The 13,108-nt window shown below is 47.0% G+C and overlaps 1 protein-coding gene across 1 annotated transcript in view; it reads left to right on the top strand.

Moving 5' to 3' along the window:
- Nucleotides 1-9,086: 9,086 nt before the first annotated feature.
- Nucleotides 9,087-13,108, top strand: part of Gtf2ird2b (GTF2I repeat domain containing 2B) — a 35,139-nt gene continuing 31,117 nt past the window's right edge. Inside the window, exon 1 of the mRNA XM_051161351.1 lies at nucleotides 9,087-9,163. The gene's annotated coding sequence lies outside the window, so the exon portion shown is untranslated. The remainder of the gene's footprint in view (nucleotides 9,164-13,108) is intronic.

The following is a 13,108-nucleotide window of genomic DNA, read 5'->3' as shown; positions in this document are numbered from 1 at the left end:
TATAACCCTAGTTCTGGGCTGAAGTAGGAACGTTGCTGCAAATTGGAAGCCAGCCTGGAAAAGAGAGAGCCTATTCATATATTTTATTTATTTGAGACAAAGTCTTGGTATTTAGCCCTCATTGGCCTAGAACTTGCTATGTAGAACAACCAGATAGTGTCAAACTCAAAGATCCACCTTCCTCTCCCTCCTGAGTGGTGAAGTCAAAAGTGTGCCATCACACCCAGCAGGGGTTGGTTGGTTGGTTTATTTTATCTTAGGCACTTCTATTGCATGTACATCAGTGTTTTGCCTGCACCTGTGTCTATGCACCATCTGTGTATGTGTCCACAGAGGCCCTGGAAGAGGGTGTTGGATCCTCTGGAAGGCAAGTTACTGTTGAAAGCCCCCATGTGAATGCTGGAAATAGAACGCTGGTCTTCTGAAAGAGCAAACAGGGTCCTTAACTGATGAGCCCTCTCGCCAGCACTCCTGATTTTTTTTTTTTTTGACAAGGTCTCACTCTGTAAGCCACAGTAGCCTCTAACTCACTGCAGTTGTCCTGCCTCAGCCTTCCAAGTGAGGGGATCACAGCCACACACCACTATGCCATTTCAACCCTAATTGAACTGCTGCACCTGGCTTCCGTGTGCCCTTCTTAGCTCCTTTGGGTCTCAGCCCCAGGATGAAAGACTAAACAGAGAAATTCAGTCCCTGAAATAAGATTCTTTTCATAAACCACAAGTTACAGTCCATGACGTGGCTTCTCAAATGTTCACCCCTAATACAGAGAGGGGTTCCCTGGCTCCCTTTAATCACCCTTGCTTGATAAACAGGAACTTACTAGTTTGTTTTTCTTCGGGCGGGTCTCATGTAGCCCGGGCTGTGCCTGAATTCACTGTGCAGCCAAGGATGGCCTTGAACTCCTGATCTTGCCTATCTCCAGCACAATTGGACCACGCCCAGTTGATGCAGTCCCGGGATGGACCCCAAAGCATCCTGCGTGCTGGGAAAGCACTCGTTAACTGAGCTACATCTGAAGCCTCAGGATTGGTCCAGTTTTTACGTACTCCCAAGACAAGCTCAGAGTGTATAAGACATGTTCTATATCTAGTCTGTGAAGTGTGTGCTTATTGTGTGGTTTAATGTTTTGCCAGGATGTGCCAGTTGCTTTTACAGGGATGTTTCATAAAGAAAAATCTCTTAATAAGGATAAGGGAATAGGGCTGAAGAGATGGCTCAGTGGTTAAGAGTGCTGCCTGTTCTTCCAGAAGTCCTGAGTTCAATTCCCAGCAACCACATGGTGGCTCACAACCATCTATAATGTAATCTGATACCCTCTTCTGCAGATAAAGCACGCATATGCAATAAATAAAATAAATAAATCTTTTTAAAAAACATCTTAAAAAAGGATAAGGGAATAAACTGGGGGTGAACGGGATGGCTCAGAGAATAGGTGCTTGTCACCAAACCCAAACCCCAGGACTCACATGGTGAAAGGAGAGTCCAGTGTCCCTACACGTTCACACAAAATAGATGAGAAGTAAGTTAAAAGGTGGGGTAGCCAGAAAAGAGCGTTACTGAGGTCTCCCTGCTACAGTGGGATGTGAGTTGCCAAGAAGGCCTGTAGCCAGCTGGTCTAGGAGTTGTGGCCTCTGCTTCTGATGCCAGGAGAAGCCACCTGGTGCTTAGAATCCAGGCAAAACCCTTCTCCAAAGGGGATGCTTGACAACAGAACACATCCACCAGACTCAGCAGCTTCAGATTATGGCCTCCAGATCAGTCTTTCGGGTCAGGTCTCAGTAGAGCAAAGGCTAGGCAAAGAAGGGCCTTGATAGTCTTAAGGAGGGGGCTTTATTTCCGGTATAAACTGCAAGCAAGGTTAATCTCATCCTGCAGGAGTCAGGGCAATATGTGAGGGTATATGTGTGCCTTAGATGTGCATCATAGCCAGGTGGTGATGCTACACGCCTTTAATCCCAGCACTCAAGGAGGCAGAGGCAGGTGGATCTCTGTGAGTTCAAGGCCAACCTGGTCTACAAACTGAGTCCAGGACAGCCAGAGCTGTTACCCAGAGAAACCCTGTCTTGGGGGTCGGGGAGATGTGGGCCATGGAGGACAGATTGAAAAAAAAGGTAAAAACAGTTCATGGATGCCAAGGTATCGTTCCCAAATAAACATCCTGGCAAGCTCTTGTGTGAATGGGATGACATCATAAGGTGTGATGTAAAAATAGGGGCCGATGAATGAGTGGAGAGTGGATGTGATGGTGCACTGCAGTCAAGCCAGCATTGTGGATGCTAAGGCCAGAAAATCAAGAGTTCCAGGTCAGCCTGAGCAAGCATGAAACAGTATCCAAACCACAATTCAAAATCACTTGGTGGTGGAGCCCTTGCCTAGAATCCTCCAGTGAGGGGCTGGTGTGTGACTCAGTGGTAGAGCCCCTGCCTAGAATCCCCCAGTGAGGGGCTGGGGGTGTGGCTCAGTGGTAGAGCCCCTGCCTAGAATCCCCCAGTGAAGGGCTGGGGGTGTGGCTCAGTGGTAGAGCACCACAAAGAAAACTTAAATTCAAGAGCTCTTGCCAGCACTCACAGGGATCAGGATTTCAAAAGAGAAATCAGGGGCTGGAGAGATGGTTCAGTGGTAGAGAGCACTGTCTGCTCTTCCAAAGGACCTGGCTTCAATTCCCAGCACCCACATGGCAGCTCACAATTGTAATTCCAGTTCTAAGGGATCTGACACCCTAAGGGATCAGTGCACATGAAATGAAATTAAATAAATGTAAGAAAGAAAAGAAAAATCAACAACCCTACATAGATCTCTTTCTAAACCGTTCTACATTTAGGAGACAGCAGGGCATAGCAGTGCACACCTTGGATCCCACCACTGCAAAGGCAGAACTCAGTGAGTTTGAGACCAGCCTGGTCTACGTAGTGAGTTCTAGGCCAGCCAGGTTGACATAGCGAGACTCTAGCTTAAAAGAAAAATGTAGCCAAAAGAAAGAAATCCTCTTTGGTGTAAGATTGGGAACAAGGAGCTGGACGTGGTGGAGGCAGAGGCAGGCAGATCTCTGTGAGTTGGAGGCCAGCCTGGTCTACAAAGTGAGTCTAGGACAGCCAAGGCTACATAGAGATACCCTGTCTCGAAAAACAAAAAATAAAAAGTAAAAATAAATACTCTTTAAGCCAGGCGCTGGTGGGCATATGCCTTTAATCTCAGAACCCAGAAGAGAGAGGCACGTGGATCTCTGTGAGTTCGAAGCCAGTATGGTCTACAGAGTTCCAGGACAGCCAGGGTTACAGAGAAACCCTGTCTCAAACAAACAAACAAACAAACAAACAAACAAACAAACAAACCCCGTCTTGAAAAACAAAAAGAAGGAAACTTTAAAAATTGGAAACAAAGCCAGCCATGATGGCACATGCCTTTAATACCAGCACTCCGGAGGCAGAGGCAGGCGGATCGCTGTGAATTCGAGGCCAGCCTGGTCTACAAAGTAAGTCTAGGACAGAAAAGACTACACAGAGAAACCCTGTCTTAAAAAACAAAAAACAAAAAACAAAGAAAAAAGAAAAAAAAAAAAGAGAGAGAGAATGGCTGCAGTATGAATCATAGCCACTAGGGGGCAGTGCTTACCCATCAATTTTGTTCCCACTGGGAAGCAGGAAGCAGGACCTATCAGTTCAGGGGTAGAGTGCTTGCTAGCCTATGCTCTACCTATATCCCCACAAAAGTAAACATTGGTCGTTTTTTTCTTTGTTTGTTTTTCGAGGCAGCTCCGGATGCCCTGGAACTCACTTTGGAAGCAGGCTAGCCTTGAACTCAGAGATCCACCTGCCTCTGCCTCGCAGTGCTGGGATAAAAGGTGCTAATGCCCAACATGTGTGTTCTTTGTAACAGGGTCTCAGCATAGCCCAGACTGGCCTTGAACTTGCTATGTTGCTTGAACTCCTGATTCTCCTGCCTCCACCTGCCAGGATTACAGGCAAGCCCCACCATGCCCAGCCTCAATTAAAAAACAAACAAACAAACACCAATAGATAGATACATTTTGTTTGTGTACGTCATGTATGCACAGGTGCGGAATCAGAGACTATCTTTTAGGAGTGACGTCCTCCCTCCACCCTGTAGGCTCCAAGGATGCGCCCAGGAATTTCAAAGTCAAAAGACAAGTGCTTTCCTTCCTACGATAAGGCATCTCACCACACTGCAATTAAAAAACTGTTAATATGCTTTTTCTTTCTTCCTTTTTTTTTTCATTGTGTTTTTGTTTTTCGAGGCAAGGTTTCTCTTGTAGACCTGGCTGGCCTTGAACTCACAGAGATCTGCCTGCCTCTGCCTCCCAGTGCTGGGATTATAAGCATGTGCCACCACTCCCGGCTTGCTTGCTTTTCTTCCTTCCTTCCTTCCTTCCTTCCTTCCTTCCTTCCCTCCTTCCTTCCTTCCTGCCTTTCTAACAAGACCTGACTGGATAGCCCTGGCTTGCTTGGGACTCACTGTGACCAGGATGGTGTGGAACTCGCAGAGATCCCCCGTCTCTGCCTCCCTCCAAATTGCGGGGGATTTAAGGTTATGTGCTACCTCATGAGGCCAAATGGATATCTCATCACACTAAAATAAATCCTGTCTACCTCAAAAGTAACCTCAATGTTTGGAATGCTATTTAGAATAAACGACAAAGCTGAACGAGGTGGCACAAGCCTATCTTCCCAGCACTTGGGCAGTAGAGGCAGGAAGATCAAGAGTTCATGGTCGCTGGGAGTGGAGGTCCAGGCCTTTGGTCCCAGCACTCGGGAGGAAGAGGCAGGTGGATCTCTGTGAGTTCGAGACCGACCTGGTCTACAAAGTGAGTCCAGGACAGCCAGGGCTACACAGAGAAACCCTGTCTCGAAAAGCAAAAAAAAAAAAAAAAAAAAAGAATTCATGGTCACCCTTGGCGACATAATGAGTTTGAGGCCAGCCTGGCCTATATAAGAGGGGAGGAAAAAAGAACATCAGTAGATCCTATAACAAGGTTCCAGCTGTTGTGTTGTATGTTCTAAGTATTTATTCAAAGCTTCCTGCTTTGTTCTCTGTTCTTTTCTCACACAATTGACTTTGCTGTTCCTAACATTTACTTCCATATACATTTACGTCATCTTGTCGAGTAGCATTAATAAGATCCCACTGGGTTTCACTGCTTGGCGTTGCATTGAGCTGATGAACTAACTGAGAGACACTAACTACCGTAAGCGGCATCTCACCCATGAGTCCTCCTGCTCACGAACGCAGCATCCACCACTGTCACTGAGCAGATTCCGGCCTAAGCGGATCTTGCACTCTGCTTGTCACTAAGAACTATTCATCCTGCTTTTTTTTTTTTTTCCTGATACTTTTTAAATTTTATTTTGTTAATTTTTATGTGCATTGGTATTTTTGCCTGCATGTACGTCTGTGTGAGGGTGTCAGATCTTGGAGTTACAAATATTTATGAGCTGCTACATGGGTGCTGGGAATTGAACCCTGGTTCTTTGGACGAACAGCCAAAGCTCTTAACTGCTGAGCCACCTTTCCAGGCCCTAATACATTTTTTTGGTTGTTTTGTTTTGTTTTGTTGGTTTTTTTCGAGACAGGGTTTCTCTGTGTAGCCTTGGCTGTCCTAGACTCACTTTGTAGACCAGGCTAATCTCAAACTCACAGCGAACTACCTGCCTCTGCCTCCGGAGTCTAGGATTAAAGGCATATGCCACCACACCTGGCTACTTTTTTTTTTTAATTGCAGATTGTAGTTTATTTACTAGAGACAAAGTGTCATTATGCGGCTCTGGCTGGCCTGAAACTTGCTACATAAATCAGGCTGGCCTTGAATTCAAAGAGATCTGCCCGCTACTGCCTCCCAAGTTTTTGGTTTTCTTTTTAAATTTTAGGAGGTATGTGCAAGTGTATTGCTTTTTAAAAATTAACTGTATTATCTGTAGGACTGGCTAGCGGTCAATTAAGACACAGACACTTGTTATATTTTAAGATAGCCTTAGTTAACCTGGGGCAGGGCAGATATCCTCTAAACTACCTCCCATAGTGGGGCAGGTATGGGATCCCTGCCTGAGTCCCAAGCCATCTGCTTCCAATAACTTCTACCAAGCTACCTCCCATCCATAATCTTAATGTTCTTCATCTGGGCTGGATTCTCCATCCATGCCTCCGGCCATGTGTTTCTCCTCCAGCTAACCCATGGCGGCCTTCCTCTCCTCTCTTCAGGTCTCTCTTCTTTTTCCTCATGGTGGTCTTTCTTTTTCTTCCCAGAATTCCTCTCCCTTAGCCCCACCTATCTTCCTCTGCCCCGCCCAGGTGGAATGGCTTTTTATTAAGCAAAAGGTTGGTCACAGAGACAGTAAACAGTAATTAGCACTAAAATACATCAGACCATCCCCCAACACAAATGTGTACATAAAGTCTAGATAGCACATAAAGTGCCGGCTTCCCTCCTTTTTAAAATTTTTATTTGTTTCAAGACAGTGTTTCTCTGTGTAGCCCTGGCTGTCCTAGAACTCCCTCTGTAGACCAGGCTGGCTCGAATTCAACAGATCCACACCTGCCTCTGCCTCTCAAGTGCTACCACCACCTGGCTTTTTTCTTTTATTTTGGGTTTTCTCCGAGACACGATTTCTGTATATGGACTTGGCTGGCCTAGACTCACTTTGTAGACCAGGCTGGCCTTGAACTCACAGCAACCCGCCTGCCTCTGCCTCCCAAGTGCTGGGATTAAAGGCATGCGCTACCATGCCTGGCTTTCTTTTCTTTTTGATAAATTAGGAAGGCAAGCATGGTGGCACACACCTGTAATCCCAGCACTCAGGAAGGCAGAGGCAGGTGGATCTCTATGACTTCCAGGCCAGCCTGGTTTATATTGTGAATTCCAGACAGCCAGGGCTAAGTAGAGAGACCCCTGACTCACCAAAAAAAAAAAAAAAAAAGAATGAATGAATGAATGCCAACTCTATGGTCTGGGGTAAAGCGTCCTCCCCAAAAGTTCATGTCTTGCAAAATTGGCCCCCAGCTGATGACTCTTATTTGGGGTGTTCTGGAAGGCCCAGGGGGAAGTGGGTCACTGATGATACACCCTTAAGTCTGCCTCTATTTTCTCTCTTTCCCTTACTTCCTCTGCCTTCTCCCTCAGCTTCCTGACTACCAGGAAATGAAGGAGGTCCTCCAGCACATGGTCCAACTGCCAGGATGTCCTGCCTCAGCCTCTGGGGTACCATGCGCTGGAACCTGACACTGAGATGAGGAGGAAGAGGAGACTAGGGTGGGCCAGGTGGCCTCAATGAGGCTGATCATCTCCCACGTGGAGATTCCAAAACAGGGAGCTTGTTACACAGGTCTCAAGTTCAGCGCAATGGTCTAGACTGAAGACAGAAAATCGTGTAAATATTTTTTTTTTGGTTTTTTGAGACAGGGTTTCTCTGTGTAGCCTTGGCCATTCTGGACTCACTTTGTAGACCAGGCTGGCCTCGAACTCACAGCGATCTGCCTGCCTCTGCCTCCCGAGTGATCATGTAAATATTTGTGTTTTGGTTTGTTGTTGTTTTTCAAACAGTTTTTCTGTGTAGCCCTGGCTGTCCTGGACTCACTTTGTAGACCAGGCTGGCCTTGAACTCAGAGATTCCCCCTGCCTCTGCTTCCTGAGTGCTGGGATTACAGGCATATGGCACTACCACTCAGCACGTAAATGTTGTAATTTTCTAAAAGACTTAGTATGTATACAGTGCTCTGCCTGCGTGTACACTTTCAGGCTTTCAGAGCATCAGATCACATTCTAGATAGTTGTGAGCCACCATGTGGTTTCTGGAATTGAACTCAGGGCCTCTGGAAGTGCAGTCAGTGCTCTTAACCTCTGAGCCATCTCTCCAGCCCACATAAATATTATTTAACAACCCTGAAACTAGGTAAAACGAGTCGAGGCCTGACGGCAGGCAGCAAAGAGATTCCAGACAGAAAGTAGTAATGTTACAGCATTGGGGTGTGGGGTGGGGGACTTGATTGGGAGCAAGCGGTACCAAGGACTGTGTCCTAGAAGGCCACATGCTGCAAGGGTGAGTGAATTGATTTTGACAAGACCAGAGAGCAAGTGATTTGCAGGCTGAGTGATGACCACAGCATCTAGCAACGGGTGACCCACTTGTGACGTGAAAGACTTCATTGGAGCCAGCTCAAGAACATCAGCAAATGTGAACTCTGGAGGCTGCACCTTTCTTGATATGAACGGAGCGTTATTTCTCATTTTATTTTGAAACAAGATCGATCTCACGATGTAGCTGTGGCCAGCCTGAAATGCTCAACGTAGATGTACACTAAACTGGCCTCAAACTCATGGGAGATTTGCCTATTTCTGCCTTGTTAAAGCTGGGATTAAAGGCTCGTACCACCACACCAAGAAACAAAATCTTTAAAAGCATTTTAATATTTCTTTTTTTTAAGTGAGCATGGGTGCCTACAGAGGCCAGAGGCTTCTGACCCTTTGGAGTTGGGAGTTCCAGGCGCTTGTGACCTGCTTGACAGGGATGCTGGGAATCCAACTCTGGTCGTCTGAAAGCACACTACCAACTCAGCCCCCTCTCCAGCCCCTTTTCAAATAAAACTTAAAGCAATGAAACGGAAGCCCTTGTAAACTGGACCTAGAGAGATGGCTCAGTGGTTAAGAACACTTGCGGCTTTTGCAGGGGACACAAGGTCAGTTTTCAGCATCCACACAGAATAATAAAATAACCTCACAACCAACTGTAACTCCGAGTGCAGGGGGATACTGTGGCCTTTTCTGGCCTTGCACATGGCGAGGCGGGGGGGGGGGGGGGGGGGGGGCGCGGGGATACGCGCGCGCCACGCACCCCAGTTGGCAGCCTCGCGGAAGCCATGCTGCAGCGCACCGGAAGTGGCCGTACCCATTGAGGGTGCCTCGGACACAGGCGGGAAGAAGACCTTCCGGGAAGCAAACATAAAGGACAAAAAAAAAAAAAAAAAAAAGGAAAAAAACCCTAATTTAAAAAAAAAGAAAAGGAAAGGGGACATAAGGAGCTGGTGGGGAGGAGGCACCCTCGGGCCACGCTCCCTCGCCCCGCGCGCTCCCGACGCCTGCCCAGGGCCGCCGCGCACGCGCAGCCCAGGCTTCAGACCCCCGGTGGCGCGGCCCGCACCGGAGGGCCCTCAGGTGCGTATCCCGCCGCTGCTTCCCTCACAGCTTCCGCTTCCGGAAGTCCCCCGGGGAGGAGACGACTCTCGGGGCGCGTGGCGGAACCTTCAGGCGCTCGAACGCCGGCTCCGAACCCCATTTTCCGTTCCACGAGCAGGCCCTGAAGAGTGGGGGGTGGGGCGGGGAAAGGGACGACACGCCCTTATGCGACCGGCGCACGCTCGGCGCGCACCAGAACCTCTTCTTTGATTGGCTGTGACGGAAACGAGGAGACGGGAAAAGACTACGCGCCGAGGTCACCCGCCACCTGGAAACGTTTAGTTGGTTAAGGGAGGAGGCGGGGCCACCGCGGTTGCCTAGTAACGGAGCTCTGGTTCCGCCTTTCATGTGCCTTGCCTGTTGGCCCCAGGCTTTGGGGGGCGGGTCTGGGCTCTTAGTGGCCATGGTTTTTTGTTTTGTTTTGGTTTGGTTTTTGTTTTTTTTCAAGACAGGGTTTCTCTGTGTAGTCTTGGCCATCCTGGACTCCCTTTGTAGACCAGGCTGGCCTCGAACTCACAGCAATCCGCCTGCCTCTGCCTCCCGAGTGCTGGGATTAAAGGCGTGCGCCACCCAGGCTCCAAAATGTGGCTTGTGGTCTGGTTGAGAGTACAAGGTGGCCTATGACCATAACATTTAGTACAGCAACCAAAAAAGAAAAAAAGTTTTAAGTGACGTTTACTTTAATAATGTACTTAATCTATTGCATCCAAAACATTATTCTAGCATGTACTCAGAATAAAGAACCAGAAATGAGCCGGCAGCGGTAGCACATGCATTCAGGTGGATCTCTCTGAGTTCAAGGATAATCTATATATAGCAAATTCCAGGCCTGCTGACCTATACAGTGAGAGTTGTCTCTGAATAAATTCTACTAGCTTCATTAAGATACAGGAATATTCACCCTTCAAAATATAATGCAAGTCAGAAAAAAAACTCTCCCCAAAGTGAAATAATAACATAGAGAGCCGGGTGTGGTGGCGCACGCCTTTAATCCCAGCACTCGGGAGGCAGAGGCAGGCGGATCGCTGTGAGTTCGAGGCCAGACTGGTCGACAAAGGGAGTCCAGGATGGCCAAGACTACACAGAGAAACCCTGTCTCGAAAAACCAAAACCAAAAACAAAAACAACATAGAATAAACACCGGGCATGGTGGCACACGCCTTTAATCCTAGCACTCTGAAGGCAGAGGCAGGAGGGTCACTGTGAGTTCGAGGCCAGCCTGATCTACACAGCGAGTCCAGGACAGCCAGGGCTACACAGAGAAACCTTGCCTCGAAAAACAAAAAGGAGGAGGCAGAGGCAGGCGGATCGCTGTGAGTTCGAGGCCAGCCTGGTCTACAAAGTGAGTCCAGGATGACCAAGGCTACACAGAGAAACCCTGTCTCGAAAAACCAAAAAAAAAATAAAAAAGAAGAAAAACAAAAAGGAAAAAAAAAAAGAATAAAATGACAAACATAATTCAAGTGTGGTAACTCAAGCATGTCAGTCAGCTCAGCACTGAGGAAGCTTGTACTGCAGGCATAGTATGGAGAGACCTTCTCTCAAAATTCAAAAGCTGCTTTAATTCCAGCAGAGCCAGGCAGAGTCTGAGGCCAGCTTGGCCTCCAGAGGGAGCTCCAACGCGGCCAGGGCCACACAGAGAATCCCTGTCTTGAGAAACAAAACAATTAAAAGAAAAAAAAGCATACTGCTTTTACAGAAGTCCTAGGTTCAATTCCCAGCATCCATTTGGAGCTGCCTCCAGCTCTAATTCTACTTCCAGGACACCCAATACCCTTTCCAACCTCCTCTGTCACCAGGCAAGCACGTACATGCAGGCAAAACAACCCTACACACACACACACACACACACACACACACACACACACACACACACACACACACACACACACATGAAGCTTGACTGAGCACTCCCCACCTCTACAGGTGTCCTGGCTGCTCCTCTGGGTCATAAGAGCATTTGTTCTGAAATCATTGAAAGGCAAGATTTTTTTGTTTGGTTTGTTGGTTGGTTAGTTGGTTTTTGTTTGTTTGTTTTTCTTTTTTTTTTTTTTTTTTTTTTTTTTTTTTTTTTTTTTTTTTTTGGTTTTTCGAGACAGGGTCTCTCTGTGTAGCCTTGGCCATCCTGGACTCACTTTGTAGACCAGGCTGGCCTCGAACTCACAGCGATCCGCCTGCCTCTGCCTCCCGAGTGCTGTTTGTTTGTTTTTCAAGAGAGGGTTTCTCTGTGTAATAGTTCTAGCTGTCCTGGACTCACTTTGTAGACCAGGCTGGCCTTGAACTCACAGAGATCCTCTTGCCTCTACCTCCTGAGTGTTGAGATTAATGGCATGCACCACCACCACATCCAGTGAAAGCCAGCTCTCAATTAAACATTACAGCCCAAAAGGACATCCTATGGATCCATTTGAGTTGGCTTAGTTGTGAGAGAGAAATAAAACAGACATTGTGATGCTGTCTAAATGTTTTAAAGTAGGTACTTGTAACTATTTGTCCAAAGACTCTGAAGACTTCATTTATGCTCCCAGGATGCACAGTACATTGGTTGTTTCCAAGCCTTCTTGTCTGTGCACTGTAGATATCATCAGCCACACAGGCATGATGGAGGCACCCTGGCTGTCGTCAACAGCATGGATGTGCTTTGGCCAACAGTTCCAAATTTTGAAATGTTGCGCTAAATCCAGAGTAGCAGCTATTTGTGCTTTGAAGTGTGAGGCTATCTGCCAATGGGACAGCATGAAGCATAAATCAATACTTAAGAATTTGACCCCAAAAGGCCGGGCATGGTGGCGCACGCCTTTAATCCCAGCACTTGGGAGGCAGAGGCAGGTGGATCGCTGTGAGTTTGAGGCTAGGCTGGTCTATGAGGTGAGTCCAGGACAGCTAAAGCTACACAGAGAAAACCTGTCTTTTTGTTTGTTTGTTTGCTTTAGGTTTTTCGAGGCTGGGTTTCTCTATGTATCTTTGGCTGTCCTAGACTCGCTTTGTAGACCAGGCTGGCCTTGAACTCAAAGTGATCCACCTGCCTCTGCCTCCCAAGTGCTGGGATTAAAGGCGTGTGACACTACGCTCCGCTGAGAAAACCTGTCTTGGAAAAAAAAAAAAAAAGAATTTGACCCTATATGTTCCAGGGAGCTGGCCTCTCTCGTATGTTCTGTAACTCTATTTATTGCAGTCCCGTGTTCTCCTTCAGTCCTTGTAGTTGTTTTCAAACGAGGTCTTTTGTTTTTGTTTTTGTTTTTTTTTTTTGTTTGTTTTGTTTTTTGGTTTTTCGAGACAGGGTTTCTCTGTGTGGCCTTGGCTGTCCTGGACTAGCTTTGTAGACCAGGCTGGCCTCGAACTCACAGCCATCTGCCTGCCTCTGCCTCCCAAGTGCTGGGCTTAAAGGGGTGCGCCACCACGCCCGGCTTGAGGTCATTTTTTTTTTTACCATATATTTTATACAGTTAATTGTCTTCAACAGACCCAATTAAACAAGACTTACTTGTTTATACCAAGCAGTGGAGGTGCTGGAGATGTGGCTCAGCAGTTAAGGACGCTTGTAGAGGACCAAAGTATAATTCTGAGAACCTATATCAAGAGGCTCACAGCTCCTTTTAAATCCAGATCCAAAGGATCTAAAGCTCTTTTCTGGCCTACACACGCATCTACGCACATGAGTGCATGCGCATACACATGTGTACATACACACAGGTACACACACATAAATATGCACATATAACTAAATAATCTTTTTAAAGTAGAAGAATGAATAAATAAAGCATGTTTTGTCTGTTGTGAATGATGCCACAGTGTTTAATTCTGTGTGTTGGGTATGGGTATTTATTTTTAGATTCTTGTGGGTGTTTACTAAAGAATAGAATTGCTGGGGCAAGCTTTGTGAGTATCTTATTTCATTTTTGTTTGTTTATACTTTGGATTGAG

This window comes from Acomys russatus, chromosome 19 (assembly GCF_903995435.1).
Source record: "Acomys russatus chromosome 19, mAcoRus1.1, whole genome shotgun sequence".
NCBI classification, from domain to species: domain Eukaryota; kingdom Metazoa; phylum Chordata; class Mammalia; order Rodentia; family Muridae; genus Acomys; species Acomys russatus.
The sequence above is the reverse complement of the archived record's forward strand: the minus strand, read 5'-3'. Positions and strand labels throughout refer to the sequence as shown.